The sequence below is a fragment of the Lepidochelys kempii genome, chromosome 3 (genome assembly GCF_965140265.1).
Source record: "Lepidochelys kempii isolate rLepKem1 chromosome 3, rLepKem1.hap2, whole genome shotgun sequence".
NCBI lineage: Eukaryota > Metazoa > Chordata > Testudines > Cheloniidae > Lepidochelys > Lepidochelys kempii.
This window is the reverse complement of record NC_133258.1, coordinates 199,437,398-199,446,577: the sequence shown is the minus strand read 5'-3', so window position 1 is coordinate 199,446,577 and position 9,180 is coordinate 199,437,398.

The following is a 9,180-nucleotide window of genomic DNA, read 5'->3' as shown; positions in this document are numbered from 1 at the left end:
ATCTAATAACAAACCAGCTAAAGAGAGGGTTAGGAAAGACTCAAGAAAGCGACATTTAAAGAGAACTGGAGAAGTCCACCCTCATGAAAAAGAGAGAATTCTTAACTTGATCCTAAAATGCAAACTAAAATACATTTTAAACATTCCATCTAGTATCACTTGTGATGGGTTTTCTAAAATCGTTTACTACTGTTAATCCACAAACATACGATGTGCACATTGAGATGCAAAACCACAAAAAAAACCCTAAATGATTTCAAATTTATTCCTCTGCTGGTGATCCCATTGCATCCCATTAGCTGTGTTGTAAGCTCTTCCAGTAGGGTCTGTCTATGCCTTGTTCTATGCTAACTGCATCAGTACTTAGAGACACATACCATACGGTATCTATGTTATCAACTACAAAAAGTATAAATTAGTGTCAGTCCAGTTTTAACTGGACTAACTGACTGCATCAGAAAACCAGCACCTTCAGCCTCTCTGTTGAGACTCGGCATTGAATGAGTGTGAAGAATAAGCTATCCTTTCGCCCAGAGAGGTATTCTCTCCTTGCATTGTTTCTGCCTCAGATGGACCTCCTTTTCCCAAGACTTCCCCTTATAAATACATAATGTGAAATCCCAGCCAATGGGAGTTTTGCCTCTTCTTCAGTGAGGCCAGGATTTCACCCACAGCATTCAGTTAACATCAATAACATCAGTACCATTGCTGAGGGAATAGAAAATTTTAAAATCCACATTGTAAACTGATTATCTAGAAGTCCATCAAAACTTCATAGATTCTAAAGACAAAAGGTACCACTGTGATCATCTAGTTTGGCTCCCTGTATAACACAGGTGATAGGATAGAAATCCCATAATAAATCTTAAAATAACCCTCCAGGGCATATGGCAAACAATAACATGAAATAATTTATCCTAAACCACAGTGATATTCGCATATGTTTTTATGTACATTTTTACAAGCAGTACTTAGAATTCATAGCACACAAGGTTTAGCCTGGGTATAGTAATTTTCCCATTAGAAGATGTTTGAATTGCAAAGCTTCATGCACTCAAAAGACCTGTTCAAAGTGAAGGAAAAACATAGAAAGGCTTTAGCTACTTTGCTCCAAGGTTCAGTCCTTTTAAAAGAATCTCTTAAAGTCCGTTTAGTTTGTCAACAGCGTCAGGAATGCATTTATATTAATCCTTTAACAACAATATTTTAACATTCACTTTTTAATTGGTTGCTAGAGACAGCAATAGTGTAGTTGGCCATCAGGGGATCCTATGTTTTGCTGCGGTGGTGTTTTCTAGATCTAACTTTAAAGCTTTCTAGCTACTTCAGCTGCCGCTCTGGGAGAGCCAGCGGTTCAAGAAGAGCACGGGCTGGCTTTTAGACTAAACAAGCTAGAACTTGGAAGAGGGGGATGAGTTCAGCAGCAATGCCACAAGGAAATGCTGTGGACAAGGTATTTTGTCCCCCTTAGGGTGGACACTCCTTATTGTGTTGTCTTATCCACCACCTGGTGCAGGGGAAGCAGGGGCTTCCTGGATCCTCCTCCCCCACCCCAGTCCCATTGTCCATTGTTTACCCTCTTTGCCCCCTCCCCCAGTTGGCAGCACTTGGGGAACTCTGAGGCAAACGCACAGCAAAGGATTGGCTTCTCCCCTGGCAAGAGAGGAGAATCTGGAAAGATGGCCAGTCTCTCAGGCAGTCCCAGGGGATTTAGCCCTATGGGCTTAGTCTATCAGAGTCTCTGGCCCTTTGTGGAATTTGTGGGGTTCTCCTTCTGTCCCTCCTCCTGGGGGGTACTGTTTTGCCACCATTCAGGGCAGTTTTGGGAGCCTGCGGCTGTCTCCTCCTTGTGTGGATTGCCTCTATTACAAGCAGTTTTTGAGTGGGGCAGCCTTCTTCGTTTTCTCTGCCTCTTCCTGGGGTAAGTTTCTTCTTTTACGCTCCTCCCACTCCAGGCTGACCAAGCGTTGCCGATGCACCTCGTTAGGGGTGAACAGGCCAGAAAAGCTCCTTAGTCTCCTCCATACCAGTGTGAGGGCGTGGCCCTTCACACCATCCCATGGTTAATTTCAGCAGCAGGCTGAAAGTCACATATATGGTACAGCAGTAGTACAGGGGCAGTGTTACGGGACTTAAGCAGCAGAAAGAGAGGTTCTAAATGAAGGTAGTGATGAAAACCTAGTGAGATAGGCCTCATGTTCCCAGATCGTCACCTCAGGCAGAGAAGACTGGTATGGCGGATTCCCATGAACAGTCCAGTGGAAGAGAAAGGACTCTCACAGCTCTGTTAATGTTTCACTACTGTAAAAACAAAGAAAATAAGCTTCGCTTCAGTACATGTCTTTTCTGGGGCTTCCGTCAGGATTTTTTCCTGGCTAGAGCGCTTATCTCCTACAGAGCTCATTTGCATTTATTTTACTATGCAAATGAGACATAGGACTAATTTCCTCAGGCTCCAGCCAACCACATAAGATGTCTGCTATCTAAGTGAATTTTATGGGATTACTCATCACCTCACTTCCACAGAGCCGGGCCTGTCCTTGGATGCAGAGTTCTTGCCGTTTGTTTGAAAGATGCAACAGTCCTCAATAAAATAATTTAGCTTTGTACACTTAGGCACAAGGCCAAATCCTCAGCTCATGTAAAAAAAAGAAAAAAAATCAGCATAGCTCCATTGGGACCAGTTTCCATCAGCTGAGGAACTGATCCACAATTGATTCTCTCTTACAATACTGTCCAGGACAAAAGTTTTATAGGGTGTGAGGGCCCTGATCCTACAAAGACTTATGCATGCCTTACCATTAAGCCCATGAATAAACTCAATGGGTTCAACAGGGTGACACATGTTTAAAGTTGTCTTTTCAGGATCAGGGCCTTCCTCTCTAGCACCTTGATTTTAGGACTTTACAATGCAGTAAACTGAATTTACAAGGTTTTTTTCAAATGTGGGGGGAAAATATCCACTCCCAGCCTAAAGCCAAATGTCATCTCACAGGAATTTAAACTCTAGTAAATTAAAAGAATGTTTGTTTGTTTGTTTGTTTTTTTAAAGGGAACTATAATTAAGGGGTTCAGATTAGTTTTTGTTCATCTGGGTGTTGAATGATATTCTTCAGGGGTTCAATTCTCACATTACAAAGATGCAAGGTTGCAGGATTGGGACCCTTGGCATGCAAGGTTGAGCCAATGTGTGCTTTTTTTTATTTATTTATGTTTCCTCCTCCCCTCTTCCTGAAACAACCTGGTGCACTCTCTTTATCAGGGGACAGAGCCAGCAGCATTACTTGTGTCCAACAACATTAGTGCTTTGGGTAAAGTGCTGGAGAGAAAGGAAGGTCAGAGAGCTGGAAGGAGGAGGAAACTGAGAAATAAGAAAAAATGTATCCCACCAGTTAACGGCAGCTCTTGTCAGTTACAGACAATAAACAATAGACAAAACACTGGCTTCAGAGGAGCCGTTCAGGCGTTTCAGGAGCCAATAACCTGACGTAAGGTAAAGACTACAAAGGCATGACCATTGATCATTTTGGCCCTGTTTCTCATGCTTGATGGGACACAGAGACCTTCGTGGAGATTGGTTTTGCCTCTTAAAATAAACAGCATATTCTCTCCCCCTCTCTCTCCTAGCTGCTCCTTCCCAAAATGTGGCAAATGAGCTCTTTGAAACCATGTGGGGTGGATTTACTGAGCAGGTCTCTTTGCCAGAATTGTTGCCCAGTAGATTCAGCCTGCTGGGAAATAATTTTAAAGACGCTGTAACCTGAATTTGTCAGGCTGCTGCTGGCAGAACAACTGCAACTCCAAGCATCCACCCTCCCTGTCCAGACACAACCACTGTGGCCCTCAGTGAAGAAGGTCCCCAGAAGAGGATGGCAGGGTGGAGTCATGTAGCAGCAACTGAAGGAGGAACCTTTCCCTTCCTCCGTCTCAGACGTTCAATGGTAGGACACCGCCCTCCTTTCACCCAGGGATGGATTTTGTTTTAATTTAAAAAGAAACCCCTCTGCAGAGCCAAGTGCAACCTGGCCACCCCATAGGATGGTACTGCAGTCTCTGAGTCTCTCTCCTGGAGACTGGTATCTGATGAGGACATTGAGAAGGCCCAAGAATTGGAAGGGTGAAGCTCATTGAAATAATGGTCCTTCCCCTGCCTGGGAGGGCTCTACACCTCACTCTTCAGGAACAGCTTTGGTTCCTCTTTTGAGGGTGCTGGTTGGCTGGTTTGTTGCCTTCCACGCCAGGACAGTTTTTCCTCCCTTAGTCAATAGGAACAGCATCCTGGACTTGAAGGCCTCAGTGACATGATGCAGGAGCAGACCCTGAGTAGGCAATTTCAGCAGCCACAGTCTCATGCACCCTGCTGGCTCCTGTTTCCCGTCTCTGTCAGCCAAGAAATAATACACTTTGCTCTTCCTGGCACAGATGTTGCATTAACACACATAGCATCTGCAGTTCTCAGCCTGGCCTAGCAGTGGGCATCAGCGTCCAACATCTAGGGAGATGCTGGCCTTTGCATTTGCTCTGTGGTCATGCTAAGCACTGATGCCATCAGCTCCAGTGTATTATGACAAGGCACATCCTGAAAAACGTGGCTTTAGAAAGCTGATTGGGGTGTGCTTAATAATCAGGTGAGAGATTATTACACTGGATTATTTAACCCTTTCTAGTTCTTTGCATGTCTGAAGCTACAGAATGAATTGGTGCTATCATTGGGTGAATATTGATTTCCATTAATGTGGTGTGTGAAGAAAATCCTGAATGCCAGCATCCCTGAGATTAATAGCAAATACCTACCACCTTCCACCAAGAGAAAAGCTAGCTCAGACATTCATGATCCAAAGTTTTTGCTTTGTTGGTAAAAGAAAGTGGGGTGGATATTAAGGGATCCCTGTTTTAACAACAGTGTGTCTGCAACATCCTTGTTCAGTAACTCAATCTGATTTAAAAAAAAAAAATCCTGAAAATTGGATTAGTTGAAATGAATTTTGGAATGAAATGCTGACATGAGCACGAGTTGATCTGGGAAACAGTCCTGTAGTAATAATACCTAGAGAACTAAAATAAAAAAAAATATACAGAAGGGAACAACCATGCATGGGAGATGGGGGAATGGCATAGCAGAAATGAGGAATTCATAAGTCTATTCCATCTCTACTTTCTGTGACCCAGTACAGAGAGTTAAGTGTATCACTTATGGGAGATACATGCAGAAAAAGCAACATCATATGTCTAGGACCAAATAAGGGCACATAAAAATAAATTTTAAAAATGGATTTGGACAGTTGAGGGTGGGGGGAATCTAATAAACCAGGTCCGTGCTGTGTGTCTTGCTGCATCGAGTGAGTGAACACATGAAACATGCTTTCCCCGTGCTTCTGCTATGGCACCCTAGTGAGAAAAACAAATTACCCCAGAAGACCAGAACAAGAGGTCTTTCAAAGGTCATTATCAGAAATGGTTTCTTGTCAATACAGCACTTGATTGGAGGAAAGTCACAAAATTGCAACGCTTTGATTGCTGAGGGGAAGCTTTTAACTGCTTCCTGCTGTTCTGTCATTTTGCACTAACCCCAAATGGCCCAGTTAAATTGATGTAATGTTTCCAGTTCCCTGCCTACAAATCACTCTTCTCTAGTTAATACTGGAAACATTTGCACATGGTAGGAATCAAAGTGGCTAAACAGGAAATCTGAAAGACAATAGAGAACTCAAGGCTTTTACTCAGGGTATGTCTACACTACTTACCGGATTGGCGGGCAGTGATTGATCCAGCAGGGATCAATTTATCGTGTCTGGCCCAGACACGATAAATCTACCCCAGAGCGCTCTCCCGTCGACTCCTGTACTCCACTGCCATGAGAGGCGCAGGCAGAGTCGACGGGGGGGAGCGGCGGCAGTCGACTCGCCGCAGAGAAGACACCACGGTAAGTCGATCTAAGTACGTTGACTTCAGCTACGTTATTCACACAGCTGAAGTTGTGTAACTCAGATCAATTCGCACCCCCACCCCAGTGTAGACCAAGGCTCAGTGATCAAGGCACTATTTGTTTTCTGACACTTCACAATAAGCAATCACCAAGCCACCTTCTCTGAGTACAATGCAGAGATCCTAATATACATGAACAGCCTCTTTGACTCATGCTGAACGGTTTGATCCTAGCATACATACAGTCTGATTTCTGTCTGATAGCTGGTGTCTCATGATTGTCTTAAAGAAAATGAAGGGCTGGCGCTTCAACAATGCATCCACCCATGAGTGCTGATCCATCCGCGGCGCTGTGTAGAGAATGATAAATATTACCATTGAGGGTACCATCACCGTTCAAATCAGAACACGAGCACCAAGTGCTCAGGATGGTACCAAGGTGAAGGCGTTTTTGATCCCAACCAGTGAGACCCTGTTGCCTCTTTGTGTTTGTTCTTTGTATCTGTGCAAGATTACGCCAAGAATATACCTGTCTCATCCTGACGGATACAACCCTGCAAGGTTACTCGGGCCAAAGTCCTGTTTCCTTGCATGGGAAGCGCTCGGCGAACTCTGTGCTCAAGCAGCCCTTTCCCTCTGCTTCCTCTCAGGATAATGCTCACAACTTCTTCTCAAGGCTTTCTCCCTCAGCACACACAACCAAATATCCTAGCCCCTAGGTTGGTTACCAGGGAAACCCATCAGTCCACACAGCTTAACTTTGACCTGTCTAGTCTCTGTGTGGTAGCCTCCTTTGTTTACAGCTGACTTGACTACGTAAAGGAGTTGGATTGCTCTTTCCGTTGAGCCTGAAAGAGACTGGTGAAAAAAAAATCCTGACTTTTGAGAGTTCTATCCTGAGATCATGAGTGAGGCTTAATTTGACTTAGAAATTGCTGTCAGCTCCAGGTGGCCAGGTTTCCCCTGCCAGCCTGGGAAGTGGGAGAGGGGACCCCATTGCAGCCCCCCCCCGCCCCAGACTTGGGGAGGGTGAAGAACCCTAGGGGGAGCAGAGGTGTTGGTAGATTGGGGTCTGCAGGGGGACTGACGTGAGGAGGCTGGGTGCTGTCGGGGTGGGAGGACTGTATTGATGGTGGGTTCTGAGCAGATTGGGTGAGTGCTGGGAAGGTGAACCGAGGGGGACCTGAATTGAGGGGGGTTGGGTGGGGACGGAACTGATGGGGGACAGGATTAATTGCTGGGCAAGAGATGTGCAAATATGGGAGTGAACTCCTGCAGCACGGGCCAAAATCACCTTATCCAGGACACACGGGAGAGTGGGCAACAGTAATTGTCACATGCCCACACCCTGTGGATGGGTAGGGGGAGGTCAAAAATCAAGAGACCGACCAAAAAACACAAGATCATCTTTTTTTTAAAAAAATCTCTTGATTTTTCATCTCTTGAAGTTGGCAGTACTGCAGATGTCACTAAACCTTGGAAATTAGCCCTACTGAAAGTCAGGAAGAAGGTGGATTTAGGTGGAAATCCTTTCTAAAATCTTTGTAATCCTTAATCACCTACATTCAGCTGTTTTTTTATAAGAATGAATGGCCTGCCCAAAAGTAAATACAAAATGAAAAATATCCCCATAGCAAATATATTACTGTTTTTTTAAATAATGTGAAAATATTTTAAAGAAATCTCCTAAGATTTATGTTTAAAGAGGAATTAATGCAAATATCACAGTTTTATCCTTCAGTTGCTCCCTTCAGAAAAGTCACTGGGGAAGCAATTTGTTTCTTTTTACTAAGACAGGAAGCTTTGAAGTTGGTGAGTTGTCTTTCTCTGCAAGTATCCTATTTAATCTTGGGGAAAAGGTGTCAAATCTAAGCTTGCACGAGTTGTTAACTATTTGTGAACCTTTGCATTATTTACAGCTCTGGTAATGAAAGATCTCCAGAGAGCCACCAACCCATGGTGGAAAGAACATTCACGTATGAAATGTATTTTTCAGCTGTTTGTGATGCACACGTGGTACTAAAGGGAGAACATTGTGCAGTACGATCCCATGAGAACATTTCTTCCCAATCTACCTAGTGATCAGTTTATACCCTGAAGTAAGGAGAGTTCCATGTACACTGAAAAGTGGGAGCCACAGACTTTTTTGCAGAATCCACCTTTGCAACAGAAGTGATCTCCAGCATCCATTAAAAAAAAATTACAGACCAGATCCTCAACTGATATAAGTCCGTGTAGTTTCACTGAGCAGGGCCATGCCAGCTTCCACCATCTCAGTTTCTGACCCTAAATTTCTAAGCCCAAAGGGTTGCAAATTTGACTTACTGATTTATGCCTGTGGAACATAGGGCCTTCCCCATTGCCTTCCATCTTTGGCTGTCTTTTGCTCCAGTCTTACCTTCTTCCCGTGTCATTTTGATGCTTTCAGTTCTGCTTCTATTATGTGTTTCTAAGTTGTCCCTGGCGTCTTGACCTGGGGATTCCAGTTCAATGCATATCTTGTATATTGTTCAGTTCTTTCCTCCATGTGTGTGTTACGCTGTCTGGAGTGGCTCAAGACTGTGAGTGCTGAGCTCAGGGCAGACACCAGCCCGCCCCCCAAACTAGTGGTATTTTCGATTATTAGAATTCACTAAACCACTGACAAATGTGAACTCTTGGATCACTGTAACAGTCTTACCATGGAGTCACAAATAGTCCCCTTAGATTCTCTAGTCTATCTTGTCACCCAGGCAAGCTGCAGTTTGGTGTAAGTGACCATTTATTACTTACACCAAAAATCACAAAATATGCAGGTTGCTTCAAGTCCCGAGACCAGTCACTTACCCCAGATTCATAGATTCATAGATTCATAGATATTTAGGTCAGAAGGGACCATTATGATCATCTAGTCTGACCTCCTGCACAATGCAGGCCACAGAATTTCACCCACCACTCCTAAAAAAGACCTCACACCTATATCTGTGCTATTGAAGTCCTCAAATTGTAGTTTGAAGACCTCAAGGAGCAGAGAATCCTCCAGCAAGTGACCCGTGCCCCATGCTACAGAGGAAGGCGAAAAACCTCCAGGGCCTTCCAATCTGCCCTGGAGGAAAATTCCTTCCCGACCCCAAATATGGCGATCAGCTAAACCCTGAGCATATGGGCAAGATTCATCAGCCAGATACTACAGAAAATTCTTTCCCGGGTAACTTGGATCTTACCCCATCTAAAAACCCATCACAGTCTATTGGGCCTATTTACCATGAATATTTA